Genomic DNA, 23363 nt, shown 5'->3' on the forward strand with positions numbered 1-23363 from the left:
CATTTTGGCACATGGGAATACATGTTGCTACAAAAAAAATTCTCATGAAAAATATGGATTAAAGATGGTATAGTACAAAACCCAAGCAGTGCACTCTCCTTCACAAGGCTTTGAGGTGTCATTAACAAGAGGCTGGTTATTAATAGTCACACTAAATGACATTCTTGGTCATTTATTTAGCATGTTTATAGCACTTTACAAAGTGCTATGTTAGTGAATTCAATTTAATTGCTATATTTATAGCCTCAAACTCACTGTAGTTTGAGATAATTGTGTATATGTATTTTTGTAACATATTAATTCCACAACTGGGATATTCAGTGGAGAACTACATGTGTCATATTAAGACATTTAATTAGACTCAGGAGTCAAACAGACATCTGAAAACATCTATCGACTCATTAGTATAGTTCCAGTAGCTCCTTTGGCTTTGACATAACTCAGGAAATAGGAAATCATAACATCATAAATAGTGTTAATCTGAACCTATCGATGTAGCTAGAGCAATTTTAAGCCAATCATTTCTCACTAGGCTAATACTTGTCAAGTCTCTTATTCAGATAAGATTTTTTTTTCCTTTTTCCTCCTTTGGCCAATCAAGGGGCAAAGAAGGGGAAAAAAGTTTAACAAAATGAAGCCGAAGGCCCCTAAGGTAACCTTAATAATTGCCGGAAAATAAAACAACCTTAAAAACGGTTAAAAAAACCCCTGAAACAAAAAAAGGCAAAACCGAAATAATCCGGTCAAGCCGAAAGAACGGCAAGGGGGGGGGGCCGGGGGGGAAGAAAAAAAAAAAGAAAAAAAAACCAAAACCCAACCCCAAAAATCAAGAATAAAAACGCCGCCTTCAAAATGGCAAAACGAATTAAGGTTTAAACGGTGGAAAACCGAAAGGGCAAACAAAAAAAAACCGAAAAAAACAAGAATTTCCCAAAATTTTTCCCCTTGCAAAATAAAAATTGGGAAAATGGTAAAAAATTGAAATGCAACCCGGAATCCAACCGGGGGTGAAAATGAAGTGAAACTTGGAATTTGGAATTTAATTTGGAAGGCAAGCCCAAAAAAAAGAAGGGGGAACGGAAGGAACTGCCTCCCAAAACCCAAAACCGGTAATTTAAAAAAAAAAAAACCAAGCCCCAACAAGAAAAAGCCCCCCAACTGCCAAACAACAAGCCTAAAGAAAAAAAAAACCCCAAAAAAAGGAACCGGGGCAAAAAAATCCCCCTCCTCCCCTAACAACCTTCCAAAAGGCAACAAAATAAAAATAATGGTTAACGGTTTCCCTCCTTCCCCAACGAAAACCCAATGCAAAAAGGAAGGGTTTTTCCCCCAAAACGGAATAACAAAAAAAAAAAAAGAAATAAAAAAAAAAAGAACAAAAAAGAAAAAATAACCCGCAAAAAAGCAATTCAAAACTCAATGAATTCAAGAAGAAGCCAAAAGGGCCAAAAAAAAAAATAAAAAGGTGGAAAAAAAAAAATAATAAGCAAAGGCAACAACAATTGAAAGCCTTAAAAAGAAAAAGCAATAAAAAAAAATCCGCAAACAATTCCTAAAAAACCCCTTAAAATGGGAATTAAAAGAAAAATTGAAACAAAAAAAAAAATTTCCAAGAAAAAATGGGAAGAAATTTTCAACCGGTAAGAAGCCTGGGGAAGCAAAAAAAAAAAAAGGCAAAAAAACGGCAATTTAAAAAAAAAAAGAATAAATATGTGTGGATAAATTTGTGTGTGGATTTATGCTTGGCTTTATAGACATCATTATTTACATTTCTGAATTTTCAATGAAATAGCAAAATTTAAAACTCAAGTAAATTTATTTATATCATTTAAAAATTACTAACCAATACATGTTTGTTCAAGGAATCATTTAAATTTCAGAAAATCGAGAACAGAAACCTTAAAATAAAATCATTCATAATCCTACCATGCTGATATAAGATGTTAATATTTTGGTGTATATCCTCTGAAGACTTTTTCTCTATGAAAAACAGGATACTGTAATATTGTCTTCGTATACTTTTTCACTTATTAAGTGATTATTCTTTGTGTCATTCAATCTTTTTCTACAATATTTTTAATGGCTACATAACATTCCACTGGTATGATGTATCATACTATATTTAAACAGTCTTCCATCAAGGGACATACAAATGGTTTTTAATTTTTAAAAAATTGCAATGGGTATCACTTAGAGCTTTATCTTCATAATGCCCTTTGGCACATCCCTAGAAATGAAATTCTGATTGCTTTGACAGACATTGCCAAATTGTCCTCCAGAAAGGTGTGGCAGTTTACTCCCAACACAATGTCGATTTCAAATTCCCTCTCGGCTGTGATTATAAAGCTCTTCTTTCTAATCTGCCTTCTACATGACTCTGATATTATGTCATAAGTAATTGATTTTTCGGGATAAATGGAAGACAATTGAGAGAAAAATCTGAAAACAATTTCAAAAGCAAAATATTCGCAGTGATTGTCTTAAAGCCAAAGTAAGCAAATTCATTTAACATCATACATTTAACCCAAATTGAAAACTACTAATAGCTATTATTTACTGAATGCTTACCATGCATCAGTGATAACTTTGCAATAGTTCTATGTGCTTTATGTCAATTATCTCATTTTTTTATCCTCACAAAATTACCCTGTGGAATATGCTTTTGATGTTCCTTGTGAAGAAAAAGCCAGAACCCAGACAATTTATAAATAAATTGCTCAGTCACACAGCTAGTTGGTGGGAAGCTGGGATTTGAATCCAGAACAGTATGATTCAAAAGATTACATTTCAGCTACTAGAAGGATCATAAATTTGTAGTTCTGAAAATGTTGTACCTCAAAATAGTACACAGTGTAGCTCATTTGTATATTTACAACATGAACATTTTACCTCAATTTATTGTCATTTGGTATTACGATTGAAGATATCTGCTTGGATAAACTTTGGATTTTTACCACCTGGACCTGTGATAATAAACAGTAGGTCTCTCATTTCTCAAACACAAGGTGTTAGGAAGGCTGCTGCTAGGTTGGCAGAGGAGGTTCTCAGCCGTTCTCAGTGCATATGGCTCTTTGGGGTAGAAAGCGACCACCAGGCTCTCTCTTTTGCTCTCCTTTTCTCACAAATTATAGTCCATATGATAGACATTCTGACTTTCTTGTTTACTTCCGTTTTGAAGGTGAATTTGAGGTGATATAAAGAAGCAAAAGGCCAGGAAACTGACAGCAGAGAATGTTGGGTCTCTCTGGGAAGGTTTCCTTGGTTCCAAGATTCTATGTTCAAAATTGAACCAGGAGCCTCTATAGTGGGATGTTTCTCTGGTGACATAGTTGTGGGAGGGTTAAGATGGGGAAATGGAAGGAAGATATGGCATAGATAATACTCAATCCCAAATGTAATGGAACTTAGAACAGAAAAAGGAAAGGATGTGCTCTATTCCAGATACGAAGCTCAACAAACTAACATCATTAGGGCCAGAAATTGTCCTGTTGTGGCATTCCAAAAGCATATGAGCCTCTGTCCTACTCATTATGAATCTTTATCCTTTCCTCTCCCTCTGCTCTCTCTCTCATCAGCAGGCTAAAGAGAGGATACATCTCTCGCTTAAGCTTGGGGCTTTTTGGCACGAAGCTTGATTGTCTCGGTTTCTTCTTGGCAGATTTAAATTGTTAGAGAAATGAAACTCGTTTGAAAACAGTAGGCCCTGGCAGCCACTCTCCCAGGCATTGCCCAGGACTCCAGGAACAGTTGTCAACTTGCTGCATGGCATTTGTCTAGGTTGGGTTTGATCTTAGTCTCAGATCCCATATGGTAAGAAATAATTCTGTTTTAAAGTTTTGTGTATGATTGAGGTCAGAAGAGGGAGAGAACTTGCTGCATATGGAGTTTGCAGATGTTTTATACTGAAATTAAGATTTAATGAAGATGGAGGAATAAGAACAAAAATTATTTGCATGAAAATGAGACAAAACTGAAAAGGGTATTTTTCTTTTCTCTGAATGTAAATCTCTATTTGACTATTAAATTCCTAATTTTAAGATATTTCTATCATTGTGGAAGTACGAGAATACTGACAGCTAATATGTATGTACAATATGGCATGTTAGAAATTAAAAGCACGTTCACATATATTACTGAGTTTGAAAAAAAGAGTTTTACTGCAAATGGGGAAACAAAATAAAATAGTACCATTGCTAGTAGTATTAGTTCTTATATAATTTATTATCCAAGTTTTTGGTTTATTTTACAAGAGCATGTACAGCATCATATAAAGAATCTGGGCCAGGCGCGGTGGTTTACGCCTATAATCCCAGCACTTTGGGAGGCTGAGACGAGAGGATTGCTTAGGACCAGGAGTTAGGAACCAGCCTGGGCAACATATGGAGACCCTGTCTCTACAAAAAACACAAAACTCAGCTGGGCATGGTGGTGTGTACCTGTAGTCCCACCTACTAGGGAGTCTGAGGCAGGAGGATCATTTCAGCCCAAGAGATCGAAGCTGAAGTGAGCTATGATGGTGCGTCTCTACTCCAGTGTGAGCAAAAGAGTGAGACCCTGTCTCAACATTAAAAATAAAAAAGAATTGGGCCTGGTGTGGTGGCTCATGCCTGTAATCCCAACACTTTGGGAGGCCGAGGCAGGCAGATCACCTGAGGTCAGGTGTTTGAGACCACCCTGACCAACATGGAGAAACCCCGTCTGTACTAAAAATACAAAATTAGCTGGGCATGGTGGTGCATGCCTATAATCCCAGCTACTCGGGTGGCTGAGGCAGGAGAATCACTTGAACCTGGAAAGCAGAAGTTGCGGTCAGCTGAGATCACCCCAATGCACTCCAGCCTGGGCAGCAAGAGTGAAACTCCATCTCAAAAAACAAAAAACAAATAAATAAACATAAAATAAAAAAGAATCTAGCAGGAAATAATATGCTTAGAGGTTCTGATGAAACATGTTATAGACTATTTTCAAGTTTTTCTTTAGACTTCCAATAGGACATAGTAATAGTAAATAATTGAAATAAAAATGCTTCCCCCAAATTTGAGATGTTGGTAGATAAGCATAAATTTTTGAATCAATTTCTAGTTAAATCTATACTGTAATTTGATTGTGCATTTACAAATTTCATCTTCTTTTCTCCATGTCCATACCACTATTTGGAAAGAGAGATGACTACTTAACAGCTGGAACTGTGAAAAGAGAATAAATTTCAGAGCATCTAAATGTGTGTGCTGCTCCAATAAATAGTTTAGACATCAGAAACAGTTGGTGTTGTCAGCCCCTAAGTCTCAGGTCTATTTCCTCTGTTTATTTTGCCCCTACCACCCACTATTGTTTCTCTTTGACACACAGCCTCTTCTTATTGCAGAATCTCAGAGGAGCAAACACTAGGCCCTTTTCACAGAATCAGTTTAATATAGACTAGTATGAATGATGATACACAAAGAACTATTAATGAAAACTTCCTATGTCTGGTGGTTCATGGGTTAAACTCAGTTGTCACTCGACATCTCCAAACTGATTTTTGACCTGGATTTGTTCCTTACATATATGACCATTTCCTTCCATTAACTCAGGTTAAGCAGAAGCTAAAACAGAATAGACTAAACCAGGGGTAGAGGACCAATCTGATTAAATCTAACAATTTGTACATCTGTGCCTGACTTTCATCACTTCTTATGATTGTGTATAAAGTACCTGCTGTTGAATGAGGGATTAAGCCATTCCAATTATTGATGCTTTTTAACTTTACAGATGTCAAAGGCATTCCTTCAAACCTGTTCATTTCCAGAGGAAGGCTTTTCCAGATGGGAATTAGAAAGCAAGATTTGACAAAATCTGCTTCTCTGTTACTCAATACAAAGGGATATTATAGTAACGCTCCCATTTCTGTTAATCCATTCATTTCAGGTTTGATTTACCTTTTTTGCTTTGATCTAAAAATCTCTGTGGCTTTATAGGATTATATGTTGCTATATTCAGGTTTTGAATGAATCACACTGTATGCATTTTAATATGATTTCTCTGATTCCAAAGCCAGGATTAACCTGTTGTTTTTGATTAAAAAGATGCTATGTTTAGATTTCAGAGGAGTGTTAAATTTCTCCACTTATCTACTCTTTTTCTTCTTTTTAAATAGACACAAGAAATTATATTTGTTGTCTATATTGATGAAATAAAGAAAGTATAGTTTTTAAAAGAATTTAAATATTAACACTCAATATAAACTGTTGTATAAATAAGAGTGAAAGTGTTTTTTAACACTGTGTTTTGCATTCCCTCTGTTGACTTCTTGCTAAATTGTGATTACTGAAGTAGACCTCATTTGAACCACAGGAAAGAGAAACTTTGGTGACTGGTCATGTCACAGAAATTAGATATTTTAAAAAATGGTTACCTTAGTGTTTAAAAACAAAGGGAAAGACTCTGCTCTTCCCTCATTTGGTGCTGCCAACTTTTCTTGGCTCTACTAAAATCGTTATGTGAAGCAAAAAGTTGCAGTAGAGAATCCCAATATTATTTTAAGGAATAACAATATAGTAATGGCAAAATCTTAGAGATGCTTAAAATGGACAGACACTGCTTTAAAAACTTTACCTATATCAATTCAATTAATTTCCCCAAAAGCATTTGCAAGTTGATACCATTATTTTAATTATACAGATAAGGAAAATGAAGACAGAATGGAAGAAAATTTCAAGCTTATATGGTAGAAGCATAGTTCAAACTTGGCAAATTTGGTTCAAGTCCATGTTCTTAACCATTATGTTAGTTATGTTTACATGGTCAACCCAGAAAATATATAAAATGAATTAAACTCAGTCTAATGAGAATATGGTAATGAACAAGTGAGAAATTGAATGACCAACTAGTCCATTTTTCTCTCCTCCACAAACTTCGTTTTTAAAAGTATGGTATGGTTTAAATGTGTCTCCCAAAATCCATGTGTTGAAAACTAAATTCCCAGTGCAGCGGTGTTAAGAGGTGGGACCTTTCAGAGGGGATTAGATCATGACATCTCTGCCCTCCTGAATGGATTAATGCCATTGTCTCAGGAATGGATTAGTTATCTCAGGAGTGGTTTCCTGATAAAATGATGAGTTGGACCCTTTGTCCTCATTGCTCTCAAACCCTCTCTTACCTTCTCACCTTCATGGGATGATGCAGCAATAAGGCCCTTGCCAGATGCCATCACCTTGATATTGAACTTCCTGGCCTCCATAACTGTGAGAAATAAAATTATTTTATTTATAAATCACTCAGTCTGTGGTATTCTGTTGTAATAGGACAAAGTGGACTAAGACAAAGTAGAAATTCTAGATATGGGTTCCATAATACATCAATGCTGAGCCCATTTATAAATTTTAAGCACAACTCATCTGCCATGTTACTAAGGTTTTAGCCTATGACTCATAAGCCCTTTGGACTCATCACCGCATGGTCTCCCTTTGAACTTACCCTACAATCAAGGAACAGAAATACAGGGTAAAGAAGAATCTAACTGCGAAAACTAGATTCAAACAATTAACCAATGTTTGTGGAGGGCACATACTGATTTTCCTACATCAGTGATTGGGAAAGAAATAGAAGTTTATATACACATTGCTAAATAAGGATCGAGACAATGCATATCCAAATAAAATTTTGACAATCATAAAAGGCAATGTTTATGAATATGTTTAAATGCAAATTAGAAACTAATCATTGTTTATTAAAATCAGTTTCATTTAATCTTTGACATTTCTAATATTTGCTAGGAAAGATTCCTGTCTTTTGTTTCTATCTGGTGGTTTTGTTCAAATCACTCTCTAAGGTTCTTTTATCCAGTTTATTATAAATAAATTAAACACTACTCTCTATCCTTGATTAAAGAGGATTTTAAATTTAAATATCTGTAATCATTTCTGTATATCTGAAAATAGACATGAAGGTAAAAATGAAAAATGATGATCTATAGTTTCCTGATAATACAATTTGTATACTCTTATTTATATTTTCAACTAGATTCTGAACTCTTCAAGGGAAAACCTTCTTATTGCCTATTTTTATATAATTTGTGCCTATAGTTTATCCCCATTCCCTCACCCCATACTATAGTGATTTCAGTGATATGGATATAGTAGGTGTTTAATAAATATTTGCTATGTGAATAAATTGCTTTCCATTACTGAAGCGACTTTGAGAATTATTTTTGAAACAATAAAGGGGCTCAGAAAGAATATAGTAGACAAGGTTTGAAACAGGGTTTGCATGTAAATTAGGCATCTTTCTTCAGGTCTCTGATTTTGACATAATCCAAATAGTGCTTCACTGTAAAGCAAAGAGGCATGTTAGCGCATCTTATTCTGTCTTAGGGGGTCAAAGGTGCAATGCAATAGAAGAGGTGACGTTGGAACTTGCTTTTTGGCTGCATGCTTTGCCTTTCAAGCACTGACTGAGCTGCAGCATAAGGTGTGAAATTAGGACAAATGTTCCAAGTCCTAGAAAATGAGTGTTTTATTTAACTCCATCTTGCTCAGGAAATCGGTTTCAGGATTACAGACTTTCAGAAAAGATTGGCAACTAAGGGATATTTAGGTTGATAAATAGAAACAAAAAAACTGCATGATCTTTGACAACAAAAACTAAAATAAATGCTGACACACAAAAGCAGCTTTGACAATGCTACTTGCAACAGTCCTCCAGAGTTTACTTGTAGACACATAAGGAAAGACTTGTAGATAAACTTAAACTCTCAGGGGTTGGTTTATTCCCCCAAACCATAATATCCCCTGTGCTAAACACTGGGAAATTGTATTACTTAAAAAAGCAGGAGAGAAAATGTTCAAAATGCTAGACATTAAACGGGTAGTATAAACACTCTTCAATTGCAAAAAACTCTTTGTTGTTCAATTTAAAAAGACAGCTTAGAAAAACTAGTCAAGGATAAAGTATCGTGCTTCTCATAGTATTTTCTATCTCCGTCATTGATAAAGTAGTGTAGAACAGATTGAGTTATTATAACCGTGAACTTATTGATTTAATATGAAATATATAATTTGTTCTTCTGCTCCGAGAGTTCTTTTCCTCTGAGAAATAACATGTCTTTAAAGTATTAGATTAGGTGAAACCTCTCTAGTTGTTTGTATTCATTCTTGAGCTAAGCTAATATTAATAAATGGATTCTTACCACTTTTAAAAGATATCCCTTTTCTTTTATTTTGCTATTTGAAATGTCTTACTTTCACCAAACCAAATTCTTCCTTCTGAAATTACTTCATTCTGTGTGGAAGTAGATGTAGCAAATATATATTGAATCCTTTATTATATGACAGAAAATGTTTTGCCTTACATTGACCTAGTTAATCTTCATCATAATACTTTGAGGAATGTTACTAATTATCCCCTTTTTACACATAAGGAAATTAAGGCACAAAGAAGGTAAGCAACTTGTCCAGAGTTACACAGCTTAAAACTATGAAGTCAAGCTTCAGCTTCTGGAAGTCATTCTTTTAACCAATAAGCCATTCTTGACAGAGGACAATATTCTGTTTATCTTTGTATTCCCACACCTTACCCAGTGCCTAGAACTTATTAGGCACTTACGGAACATTTACGAAACAGAGCACTTATTAAGCTTTAGAATTTACCTCCCTTTATTTCTGTTCTCACCTCTGCAGCCAGATTCACATCTTGGCCTTCCTTATCTGGGTAAGAGCTCGTCATTCATTTCACCATTCAATCTTCAACTGATACTCAGTTTCAAGTACAGTTTTGACTTTCTCTTTAATTCCCTTGCTCAAAAATTGACCATGGACCCCCCATTACCTCTGAACTCTTGTGTCTGGCATTGAAGGCTCTCTTTTCTTTGTCTTAGCCTATCTTAGTTCTTGTTGGCCAGAGGCCAGTATGCCAAATTCTACTACTCAGTGTTGTCATAGAATGTCCTATGATTTAACATTTATCCCCACCCATAGGCCATTGAATGTTTTTCCTTTGCTGTTGTGTGCTCCTGAATTCTCACTCCCATCTAATCCCCATTTATGATTAAGGCTATTGATTCTTCAAGGCTTAAATTAATGGCAGTGGCAAGCCATCCAGAGCAGCTGCTGCCATCAGGGAGGCACAGGCAGTGGCAGCAGGAGCAGCTGTGGGAGCATCATCAATGGCAGCAGTGGGTCCCCTGTGCCCTGTGTCCCCGAGCAGTGGACTGCACTGCCACCACCCTCCTGAGGCCAGGCAGGACCTGCTCCCAGGTCCAGAGCCTCTGCTGCTCTGCACCCTGGCCATGCAGTTGCCGCTGTTGCCTGCCACCACTGCGGGGAGGGTGTGGGGAGGAACAGAGCTGGGCCCGGAGTGGTGCTGCACTCCACAGAGCTGGCCAGAACGAGGAGCAAGCGAGAGCCTCCCTGGAGCCCACCGCCCTGGGGGCTACTATGATGGAGTCAGGCTGAGCCACCCACTGGTTGGGGAGCAGTGTGGTCAGGCACAGAGGAGTGGGGAGAGAAGACCACAGCGAGGACCTGGAGCCCCGGCCCCAGGTTGTGAGGAGGTGGAGCTGGGACTGCTGTACACTCCATGGAGTGGGTGAGAGCTCTGCCCTCCCAAATGCAGGACCTGGGCATCTCTGCACTTTGCATGCTCAGGAGCCCAGGAAGCCCCCTGTCCCCTCCGGCTTGGCAGAGTCTGCTCCCATTGACTTGCCTTTCCCTATTCCTGGTGCCTGCTCCAATCTCAGAGCAGGGTTGGGGCCAAGCCCAGGTTCTGTCACAGCCCATCCAGGTGTGCACTCACTCGGAGTACTGCTGACATGCCAGCCCCCTGATGCCTCTGCCCCCTCCAGACTTTGGGTGCCAATAAGCATGTGGTGTTGGCGGGGGAGTTGAGAGGGGGCTGAGGGCAGCTCGGTGCTGGCCTGCAGGTGCCCCTTGGTGTAGGCAGCCTGGGTGCCATGGACAGCAGCAGGAGGCAGACAGGCTCATGTGTGGAAGGGGGTGGGTCCATGTTGAGACCCCACCTTCAGGCTAGGAAGTCCTGCAGTACACAGTGGGAATTTGTGGTGCCTTTTCTGGGCCCACCAATGGCTGCCCATGGACCAGTCAGCATGTACTTCCTCCCCACTGAGGCCCATAAAAGCACATGGCTCAGCCAAAGCAGAGCAAATGATGGGAAGACCAGCTGCAGAGAGAAGCTACATTTTCTGCTGGGAGCTGAATACTTGTTGGGACTACCTGTCTGAAGAGAGGTGCTATCCTCTCTACTAGGAGCTGAACACTCATCCGGGCACCCTGGCTGCAGAAAGGAGCTGCCCCCTGCAGGTCTCCCCTGAGCTGTTCTATTGCTCAGTAACGCTCCTCTTTGTCTTGCTCACCCTTCACTTGTCTGCATATCTCATTCTTCCTGGTAACAGGACAAGAACTCGGGACCCATTGAATGGCAAGGCTAAAAGAGCAGTAGCACGAACAGGCCTGACACATGTCCCTTGCTTGCCAGGGTGTGGGAGAAGAAAAGGAGAGAAGAGTTGTGGCCCTTTGGGGATCCTAGACCTGGGAGCTCCCCAAGCCAGGACTGTGACTCCCTCTTTGGGGTCTTGTGGTTCCTGGCATCTCCAAAATTCCAGGTGGCACCGCATCCCCTAGTGCCAGCTGTGGAAGCTGCTTGTGGTGCAGCTGGTCTGGCTGTGGCCTTGCAGAGAGCCAGAACCAGTGCCAGCACCTGGAGTTCCCACCCTACTACAGCAGTTGGTGTGTCTGTGCACAGTGGCCAGACCCCACACTCGCTTACACACCCCTCACTGTTCCACGCCTGACTCGCCCTTGGCAAGCATGAGACCCAGACCAGTGGCATAAACCGAGCGCAGTATACTTTCCAAGTGGGTGAAATGAGCCCAGTGGCTCATTTTTATTAGAGCCCAGTGGCTTTAATAACATGTTGTCCACTGATTTTACCTGACTATATTTTATTTCTCTTTGGATTCAAGTAATAGTTCATCATATTTTGCTTTATATTAAATGCCTTTGTCTTTTTCTACTTACTAGGTTATAAACATCTTGAGAGCAAGGACTAAATCTTACTTATCTTTATTAAGAACTAACAATGGAACACACAGAAAATCCATGGATATACTGTCAGACTGTCACCAAATATACATTCAACATTTTTCTTACTTCTGAGACTGATTTTGAGAAAATTTGCTATCACAGAATCACTACATTTTAGAGCAGGAAGGGACTCCTGCAATGATTTTACTTACCTGCCATATTTTACCAATAAGAAAACTGAGGCACAGAGAAGTTGAGACTTTCTACACACCAGTGCCTAGTCTTCGCGATGCTTATGCCCAACGCTGAGTCCTTTCCTCTACATAATGCCACCTCATTACATTTCTGAAAGACGGAGAAGTTTCATAACAACAAGATGAAAGACTTTGGAAGTTTTCAGAGGCTATCAGGCTATCTTCCCATAGAATACCCATCACTTGTCCAGCAGAAAGAGGCTATAAAGGCTTTATAAGAATATCAAGACCCCAATGTTGTACTTATGTTTTGACTTTATATCTCTGACGAATTACAGAATTTGATTATTAAAAAAAGTTCTTTATACCAAATCTTGGTTTATACTTTAAATGTTTTTGATATTTATTATATATCAGTTGACATTTCCTGTTCTCCACTCGAAACAAACAAAAACCCCAAAATAAAAACTGTCAGACAGAGCATATAAGCATTGTTTCCTCATTTTATGGATAAAGAATCTCAAAGGAAGCAACTTTGTCAATATTAGGATGGTGACCTTAACCTGGAGAGTAGCCAGGAGGAATCTGTTCTCATATTGTAGATACCAGGACATTCTGCTTCCTCAAGAGATGGTAACTCTAACGTCTTGATGTTACAATATCTACAATATCTAAGGAATGATTTTGTTAGCAATGGACACTGCAAGTGACAGGGGCTAGTAAGTCTGAACCAGCCACCACTGCCAGTGAGCTGTGGCCTGGTTCAGCTTGGTTTCCCCATTCACTTTCAGGTGATGGAAATGTCATGCTTTAACATGCCCAGTTATAATACTAGTGGCAATCTGTTGTACCTTCTCAAGGAGACATTGATGCTCATAGGGGCAAGTATTCACAGGCACTGAAAAAGTAGAACTATCTTGAGAATTTGTAAAAATGACATGGAATAACATTGAGAACTGCTTCATTCACAGGATGTAGGCAATGATTTTCCTAAGGTGTTAGGCAAAATGCATACCATTTGTATGTGGGAGGAAGGAATGGCAACAGAGGGAACATTACAATGAAATTTGGTTTTATACCTTGCCATATACTTTAACATGTTTCATCTCAAAGCACATTTTGTTGCCTATTTCAAGTTAAAGTCCCAACTTCTGACATTGATCTTTGATGTGTCCCTACAATATGGCCCCCCTACCCTGCACTTCTATTGCTTCTTCCCTTCATATCTTATCTGCTTTAGTCAACACAGACTACTCATTATGCTTACAACACGCCGATTCAGCAAGATTCAAACAAACAAACATTTGATAAATGTCCACTATATGTTTGGAATTTTGCTAAGAACTATAGAGGGCAGGAAGAGAAGGCATTTCTTCTGTCCTTAAGTAATGGAAATCTAATGGGAAAGACAAGCAAGTAGATAAATTAATCTGATCTGAAGTAGAGTGAGCAGTAGGGAGGGCAAAAATGTTGAAAAGTAAATTGGGTTATATGAGGGCATCAAAAGATGTTATTTAAGTGTGTGTGTATTTTTAATGCATTGGGAGCCTCTAAAAGGTTTTGAATAGGGAAAGAATGAGCAGAACATAAGGTGGGCATTATGAAGGATAAGCTAGAGAGGCAGATATTAAAATGAGAGAAGCCATACTTCAAGAAGGTTGTAATAGCAGTTCATGTTGGGTATGATAAGGGCATGAAAGGTAATCACTGATAGTAGAAGTGAGATGAAAGGGATGCACTCCATGACTTTACAATAAGAATGTCCTTATATTACAGTGGTTAAACATGTGAATTCCAGAGTCACACACAGGTTTGCATCATGTCCCTGCCATTTATTAGCTATGTCACCTTAAATGAATTAGCAAACTGATCCATGCATCAGAATCCATATATCTAAAGTGGAGATTATCTTGGCACTCAAGTTAAAAGTGTGTTCTTAGTTCACATGAAATAATGTTTATAAAATGCCTGCCACAGAGTAAGTACTCAATAAACATTTCATATTATTGTGGAGAAGTTTTAAGGAAGATGGTTGAAGAATTTGATCAGACTATCCTCCCCTCCAAGTTTATTTTTCTTTCCACTTGCTTCTCTGCCTTGTTGAAATCTGCCCATCTCTATTGCATTCCACTATGAAGAGTTCCTTGAATAGTCCTGTGCAAAATGATCTTTCCTACCTCTGTATTTTTAAAATATTGATCGTCTATACTAACCAAGAGACACTTAGCATTTACCTCATGCTGTTAAATATATTTCTTTGATACAATTTTCTGATCGATAATAAGTCAATTCCTGTTTATCAGCATTAAATAAATTGTAATGCAGATTAACCAGAGGAAGTGATTTTACTTCGGGCTCATTTCTTGGTGATAGAATCCACTTCAAGCTCCTCAGTTCAAGGTCTTTAAGAAGAAAATACAATAAGTTAAAAATACTTCTGTACGTAGTGGTGATAAAAGCTGGACACCCATGTTAAAGCAAGGGGACCAGCAAGTACAAGGGCTCCAGCTATTCGAGGGACCAAGTGTGGAGGAGCCAACTCCATTTTATAATAGCTCACAAAAAATACTTGAATTTAATTTGCCTTTGCGTGGCAAAGTTACCCTTTACAACAATAGCTAATTTTATTTTACAATGTACTGTATTCTAAAAGAGGTTTAACATTATTTTGTCTGGAATGGAAGGCAGTCAGTGTTACTTTAAGGAATCTTCTATTTCTTTGAAAAACAATAGATGCTAAAATGCTTCCATAGCAGAACTAGAGAAAAAGAAAAGACTGGTCTAACTAATTTCCTCTTATTCTATTGAGTTGGTTTATTTGGTCCTGCATTAGTAGAAATACATAAATAATTTTTTGAAATGACATGGAATATTTTGAGAGTATAAATGTGTGTATGGGATACAAGGGCATCAGAGGAATTTTGTTTTGAAATATGCACTTTTAATGTAGATTGATACCATAGAGTAGAAATTGAAATGATATTACAGATTTCTGCTTTTAATAACTTTGTGAATTTTTTCACAAAAGATCTAGGTCTTTCTTCTCTTTGGAAGATCTAAATCATATCTTCTCTTTCCATCTGTCAATCTTCCCAAATGTATTGGTATTCCATTCTGTGAAAGGTATTATTAATTCTTCTACACAGTAAGTATTCAGGGAAAATGTCACTGACTTGTTCTTGTTAATTTTAGGCTGCCAGTGTAAAAATCTGTAAAATAATCAGAATGATGGTAGGACAAGACGTAAAGGGATGTGCAGGTGCCGACTAATAGTAATCTGACAAATTTTAAATATGTTTTCTGCAAAGACACCCAAGTCCTTCATAACAAAGTCTCATTTTTGTGTGTCATTGCATTGTCTGAGACTGTATAAACATATGTGTCTGTAATGTATCTATCTTTATTCTATATACGTATATTTGCATTGTATACATATATACATTTGTGTATGCTTACTCACATATATTTCATATCTACAGCATCAACTACTTCTTAATAAAAGTGCTATGTGTAACTTCCAAGTCAAATGCTTTAAAGAAGAAATTGCCTGCTTGCCACTTAATCTTTTTCCCTTCTTACAAAATGGAACATGGACTAGTATGTGTAATCCAACCTCAACCAATCCAGAGAAGAACACTGGAGGAAATGGAAGAGTAACGGTATCTATAGGGAAGGAGCTTCCCTACTGGCCTGGAAATGCTCATCCCTGGATCATTGGATAAGAAAGAAAGAAAATTTGATTGTGTTTGAGCCTTTGAATTTTAGGGTTTTTTTGTTGTTGTCACAGCTGCTTAAAATATACGCCCAAAGTAATATATTTGCCATCTTGACTTTTTTTTTTTTTTTCCTGAGACAGAGTCTGGCTCTGTTGCCCAGGCTGGAGTGCAGTGGCTGGATCTCAGCTCACTGCAAGCTCCGCCTCCCGGGTTTATGCCATTCTCCTGCCTCAGCCTCCCGAGTAGCTGGGACTACAGGTGCCCGCCACCTCGCCTGGCTAGTTTTTTGTATTTTTTTGGTAGAGACGGGGTTTCACCGTGTTAGCCACGATGGTCTCGATCTCCTGACCTTGTGAACCGCCCGTCTCGGCCCCCCAAAGTGCTGGGATTACAGGCTTGAGCCACCGCGCCCGGCCCATCTTGACTTTTTAATTTGTGCATCCTTCCCTTTTCATTCCTGTTCTCTCAAGGCCTTTTTTTTTTTTAATATAAACCTTCCAACATAAATATTTTCAAAAAGCATGCAAAAAAGCAATCCTAGTTGGGAAGGAAACAACATAAGAGATAAATGTACAGGTCAATTTTTACTGCTGACATGGACCATCTGAAAAACATGGCAAAGTCACTCTTCTTTATTTTCAGATGGAAATTTATAATTTCTTCTTGGCCTTTGTTTATTTATTATTTTATTTTACATTATTTTTGAGTAGGGGTCTTGCTCTGTCACTCAGGCTGGAGTGCAGTGGCATAATCATGATCACTGCAGCCTCAAACTCCAAGGAAGCCTGGGACGACAGGTACGCATCACTACACCCGCTCTTCTTGACCTTTACTACTCGCAGTGATGATGAAGGTAACATAATGGGAGAGTTAGTGAACTGGACTTAATTTAAGGGAAGACGGGAAAGGAACACAGTGCCATTTGAAAGTAGCTAGCTGTTCAGATAGGAAGGCTCCTCGGAGCAGATAGGCTTTGGTCTGAGATAAAACATTTGGGCAACCTTCTAGAATTAAGTCAATAATGCTTCCTTTTTTGTTTTGGGAGAAGAATGTAATTGGTATTCTTTTGACTTGGGTAATGAACATTACCACTCTGTCAGACTCCTTGGTAGGTTTAAAAGTTGCTGAGAATAAGTTTGCAGATTGGCGTAGGAACCAAAAGAAGGACGCGTTTGAAAACACAGACCTTTTCACTTAAGGATCAAAATGATTAGAATGTCTCTAATGAGCCTAGATGGCCTCACTGAGAAAGAAATCTCCACACATTTTCTGACCTCTTTCATCTTTATATCACATTTTTGTTTTAAATATATGATTGTTTTACTAATTTTTAAAAACTCATGTTGATTCATTTTGTTATTTTTTCCCTGCTCTATGGCATACTTTTCTTGGTGGCAGCTCGACAGCTCTTCAACCATCATTTGTTTTTCTGCTTTTGCACCTCTTTCGTCTTTTAATTGTTAACATATTTGGACTGAGATGTTTACATATTTCAATAAAATTAGAATTGAGAAGATCCTTTATTTAGCCAAATTTTCTCTGATCTTATCACGAACCTCAGCATCTGTAGAGAATAGTTTTCCCAGTTAAAAACATTATGGTCTACAGAGGAGATTCAGCTGAGTGTCAGCAATTTAAACTGTATTCATCACAAAATACAAATTTGAAGAAAATTGCAAGCAATTTTATTAAAAAATGTAAAACAGCACAACATTGCAAAATATATTCTTCAGGAAACTGCCAATGACACAGTGTTAGAAACAGGTACAGGCTAAGAAAATGATTAAGAATGTGTATGTGAACCAAAAAGAATTATCCCATTTTTAAAAAAGTTTGAATAATTCATATAAAGACATTTCTTTATTTTGCTTTAATAACAGAAATGTTTGTTTTATATTTTGGCAAGAATATTTTTATATTTTCAGCAATGAATAAAGTTCATTGGACAACCAATGAAATAACGATATTAAATTGTAAGTCCAATATGTATATTTTAAAGAAATTATATAACTTCAACTACTTTTACTGCTCTATTTCATACTCAAAAATATCCTCATTTGAGATTTTTAGATGGTCACACTACCTAGGAATTATGTGTATGAGAGTATTAAACCCAAGGAAACCCTTGAATCTAGGTGCTGACGGTGGGGGTGCTGGTTTCAGGCAGACTGTAAGAGTGACTTGAGAATCCCTCTTGAGCCCCTTGCCCTAATATCGTGGGTATGCTATACCTATTTGGGTGCAAATTAAAAGAACTCTGTCAGTGAAAAGGAGTCATATTGAGAGGCCAGGGTTCCCGTGGCAAGGAGCAGACATAGGTGAATATAATCCTAGGAATAAAGAGACTACATTTCTTTCTCTACCCACCACATCCCATGTGCTGCACTAAGAAGCTGTCCCAGATTGGCAGTGGTACCTCATGTCTCTGTCACAGGAGCAGTCACCTGTCTTCATGGGCTGAATTCTTTCTCAGGATGTTCTTTGTTGTTCATGTAGAGAATGCTGCTGGGACTGACCCATGTCTTTTCTGGATCACCTCTAACACATGACCAGGTTAGGCCATAGATAGACTTTATCTTCAAATAGAGGCTCTTCCGCTACCATGTATGCAAATAAAGTGGTGATTAATAACTAAGGTAAAATACTTTACATAGATCTTAAATATTTATCCAAAAATCTTGAGAAACAAGGCTGTTAATACTATACTGCCTTTTACAAAGTTATATTCCACGTATTTCACAGAGTAAAACATGATTGCCATGGCAGTACGATCATCAGTTCATTTCTGAGATCTAGAAGTTTTATGTGCCTAAAATTTCACAAATCATTTGAAAGATTGTTCAATTTCTCTAGAAAAGCCGGTATGGCTCAATGAACAGGGCCTTCTTCCTAAGCTGTGCATCTGGGTAGCATGCTGGCACATGTTTGTTTTACCTGCGGGATGTCCTAGTTCACAAAAGCTTTTTTCACCTCCTGCTCTCATTTGATAGGAAGCGGTGAGATGGGGAAGCTTTTCATATGAACATAGAAACAAGAAGATGTGATCTTATCATTTGATTATCTATTATAAGGACACTTAAAAGAATAGAATGTTTGGTGAGAAAAAAACTGTCTCCTCTTTAATAAGAGGATCTCTAACAGGCCTCTTTCTCATTTTCTAGGTATATTAAAAGAGTCTCAAATGGTATAACATAATGATCCTCAGAAATCTAGTTTTCATTTTTTCTACTAGTAATTTGTACATTTCTCTTCTTTACGTCTCCTTTGAAATTAATTAGCATATACTACTTACATATCTACTTCTTCAGAGCTAACTTACTTGTAAAAGCAGATGTTTTCCTGGGGAATATGCTTTCACGCTTGCTTTATGCAGGTCTGGCAAGCCCTGTTCCAACTAACTATCTGACATTTCACTCTTCTTAATAGAGAAGTTATGATGGAAGAATATCCACAGCCTAAGTTCAGGCAATTAAGGGAACATTGATTTCCATATAGAATCAATGAAAAGCTGGACATTTACACCAAGTGTCAGAATTTTGTCTGAGTAAGTTACAGATGACTTAACGTTGGGCCTTTCTATCTTCATTTCCTTATTTATCTTTAAACAAGAAATAGAACTGTATGGCATTTGCTTGTAAGGGCTGTGATAACAAAGTACCACAGACTGTGTGGCTTAAATGACAGAATTATGTAGTCTCATAGTTTGGGATGCTAGAAGCCTGAGATCAAGGTGTTGGCCGAGTTGATTTTCTAAGGCCTCTCTCCCTGGTTTGCAGATGGTCATTTTCTCCCTGTATCTTCACACAGTCTTCCCTCTCTAGGTGTTATAAGTGTCCTAATCTCCTCTTATTATAAGGACACCAATCGAATCAGATTTGGGCCTACCCTAATGGCTTCATTTTAACTTATTTCTTTAAAGGTGCTATGTCCAAATAGTCACATTCTGAGACAGTAGGAATTAGAAGTTCACACATGAATTTTGGGAGGGACGAAATTCAGCCTGTAACAGAAATCATGGTTATAACTTTTATTTTTCAATAACAGTACTTTGAAAAATGACACTGTCTCTGTTTCTTACATTTTAAAAGGAAGACAACATGTTTAAGACCACAGGACATCTGCATAGGTAAGTATAAATCTTGTTGGCATTTTAATTTTCTCACTGGAAACCTTGTTTTCATGTGCAAGTGCTGAAGGTTCCGGGAGATTTTTTTCATTATTGCTCTCCTTATGAAAGCAGCTGTTCAATGAACACAGCATATTTTGTTACCTCATCAAGAAGCAGAGGAAGATTATGTTGTGATCAAGTTTTGTATGGCTATAGTCAATGCTTTTCTGATTGTTTGAGCCTGGTGATTGATTTAATAGGTATACTCCAGGGCAGTTACTCATCCCTGATATATGTCCAACTCAAAACTCCAAGTTATTTATGTAAACGATGCTTTATATGCCTTCCATGCAGATAAATCCCAGTTGACAGAACTGTTTAAGAGATGAGTGTGCTTCCAGTTGGGATTACGGTCACAGTATTTATCTATATCAACTTTCATGTTACTTCACGAGCAAACTGGGAGCTTTGGAGGATAAGAGGATAAGATATGATTGGGAGAATCTATTTTCTGCTCTGAAGATAGTATCTCAACATTTCAGTACACTGTGCATCTAGGAAGACATCGGAAAACAAACAAAGAAAACAGTCTTGAGAACAGATGATTTGTCTTTGAAAAATAAAAAACATCTCTAAATCATGGGGAAAATCTAAAACCAGAGCCATTCAGATATACTCAGAAGCTGGAAAATGTTCTTATGTGTAACAAGTTCTGCATTTTTAGCTTTGGCTGAGGATTTCTTCTTTTATATGGTAGAATATGAGCCTTATATGTTCTTTACATACACATGGTTATTAGAAGATCAAAAAGCTACATATGATTTCTGGTTTAAAAATGATGGAGTAGGAACTATTATCTTTCCTCTTCTTTTATAAGAAATCACTCAAAAGCTAAAAAATAATGAGACAAAGGTAAAACAAACGGCAGAGACACATAAAACCTGATAGAGCTGGGAGACACATAAAACCTCAAAACAATAACAACAATGTAAGAAGGGAGTATATTGCTTGTTTCCTGTGGCTAATTCAACTAAAATATCATTTGATAAGAATAATTTTGCACAAACAATTTAATTTTATTTATATTGTAAGAGACTAGAACAATCCAGAAAGAAAATTCTATTTTCTTCATATATTTCTAGACCATTCCTTTCAACAGCATTTTACTTCTTTGACCGTGTAAAGGACATATAGATCCTATATTGAAAATAAATGGACCAAGTTTCCATATATCCAAATAAATTTCCACTATGTTCTAGTTTTATAACTTTGCCCTTATGTAATTCCATGGATATGAAATTATATATGGGAAACACCAAAATAATTATTTTATGAAGGAAAACTGGTGCTCTCTCATACCCTATATCCTTTACGAAAATCAAAAGAAGAAGAAGGGGGAAAAATCCTCATTAATGTATGCTTGCAAAACAATGGCAGTCATTTTCCTGGCTGAAAACTAAATTATTGTGCTTTATAGTGTGCATGTCTATGATAAGTAGATTACTATAGATCATTCCGAGAGGAGGTAGAGGGAAGATTGCACTAACATTAGCTTCTCTGGTATTTGCAGGCTGTAAATTTCGTTAAATGATGGATGCAAAGATGGAAGACAGATGGATAGAGGAAAAGATAGAATCAGATACTGGATGAGTTAGTACTGCTGCCTGTGCTTCAGGGCTGTCTTATTACCACAAGGCCGGCAAGCATCAATGTCCCCACGTCCCCCGTGCCTCCCCCTGAAATGTACCGATTTATATGAAAATTAAGATTACAAATTAAAGCCTGGCTATCCTGGAGTTTTCCAGTTCATCAGCCATCCAATAAAAATGATGTCAAGCCTGTATGCATAATTCCCAGAAGATTACTTTTGTCCTTACAGCTAAGCCCTGTCCCTGATATGAAAGATCTCTATCCACTTTTATTGAAATAAAGAACTAACATCATAATCCCAATATTGAGGTATAATCTTCATTATCTCCTGACCCTCTTGAGGTTTCCCCAATCTATATTACTTCAGATTTGGTTTATGTATAATCCTTATGTATTTACTTTTATTGAGATAGGATTAAAAACTAAAAAAAAAAAAAAAAAAGCTTCAAAAAATCCTTATGATCTCATGATTGAGTTTCATTTCACCAACAATCAACTAATGTGTTACACTGAGTTTTTTTTTTAAGTGCTTCTTATAGTTATATAGTGCAAGCTTGAAAAGGCATTAATTGGTCCCATGTGTTTTCTGTTTCATTATGTGAATTATTTCCAATTCAACTTGGTTTGTGAAATGATGGCATCATCTTCTTTTCCTGTTTATTAGAAAAGGTATTGCAGGGGGATGTATGAAAAGATAAGCATACACATAAAGTCATCCAAAGTAACTTTAATCTCTTTTCTTAGGAAGTTTTGATTCATACCTATAGTTAATTACTGGTAAACCACAATCTACCAACCTTTTCTTTCCCCCAAGAGCCTTAATAGCCTCTGGCTATGCCTTGGGCTGTTAACTACCAAAGTAGTCATTAATGCTGGTCAAGATGATTTCTTGGAGATTATTGCTCATTTATTTTTTTAACAGATGAAACAGAATTTGCTTTGCACATGGACTAAAATAATACTTTAGCCATTTTTTTCCTTTCAAAAACATAAACACTGATTAAAATCACATTGTACTGTGGTATTTTCAAAGCATTTCATATGTAATTTTAGCTGTATTTCCAAACTGAAAACTGGATTTGCAATGCTCAGGATTTCGCTGGTGATCATCATGTTTGCTTATTGTTTGCTGTTACATTTGGTAAAACACATCTTGATTAAGAGATTTGATGTGTTCTCTATTTACCTGTGCCTCTTATTTTTACCTTTTGTCCAAGGACATGGTAGGAAGATATTTGTTTTTTAGAATTGAAAACAGGGTATGGAAATAGACATACTTCACTATTGGCATAAAACAACACTGGAATGTTTTCTTCTATACATAGTATTTATTGTTTGAAAAGAATTCTTATTCTATCGAGTGTTGTTGTTTTGTTTTGAGACGGAGTCTCGCTGTGTCGCCCAGGCTGGAGTGCAGTGGCGAGATCTCGGCTCACTGCAAGCTCCACCTCCTGGGTTCACGTCGTTCTCCTGCCTCAGACTTCGGAGTAGCTGGGACCGCAGGCGCCCGCTACCACGCCCGGCTAATTGTTTGTATTTTTAGTAGAGACAGTGTTTCACTGTGTTAGCCAGGATGGTCTTGATCTCCTGACCTCATGATCCGCCCGCCTAGCCAGGATGGTCTTGATCTCCTGACCTCATGATCCGCCCGCCTCGGCCTCCCAAAGTGCTGGAAATA

General features: G+C 37.6%; 1 long non-coding RNA gene across 1 annotated transcript; it reads left to right on the forward strand.

The window, feature by feature from the left end:
* The first annotated feature begins 20015 nt into the window (after window positions 1-20015).
* Window positions 20016-21987, forward strand: LOC105511576. The gene is made up of 2 exons (XR_001001732.1): window positions 20016-20053; window positions 21606-21987. It is a non-coding gene; the product is annotated as an uncharacterized LOC105511576 (long non-coding RNA).
* Window positions 21988-23363: the final 1376 nt, after the last annotated feature.

Source organism: Colobus angolensis, unplaced genomic scaffold (assembly GCF_000951035.1).
Source record: "Colobus angolensis palliatus isolate OR3802 unplaced genomic scaffold, Cang.pa_1.0 Scaffold200, whole genome shotgun sequence".
Lineage (NCBI taxonomy): Eukaryota > Metazoa > Chordata > Mammalia > Primates > Cercopithecidae > Colobus > Colobus angolensis.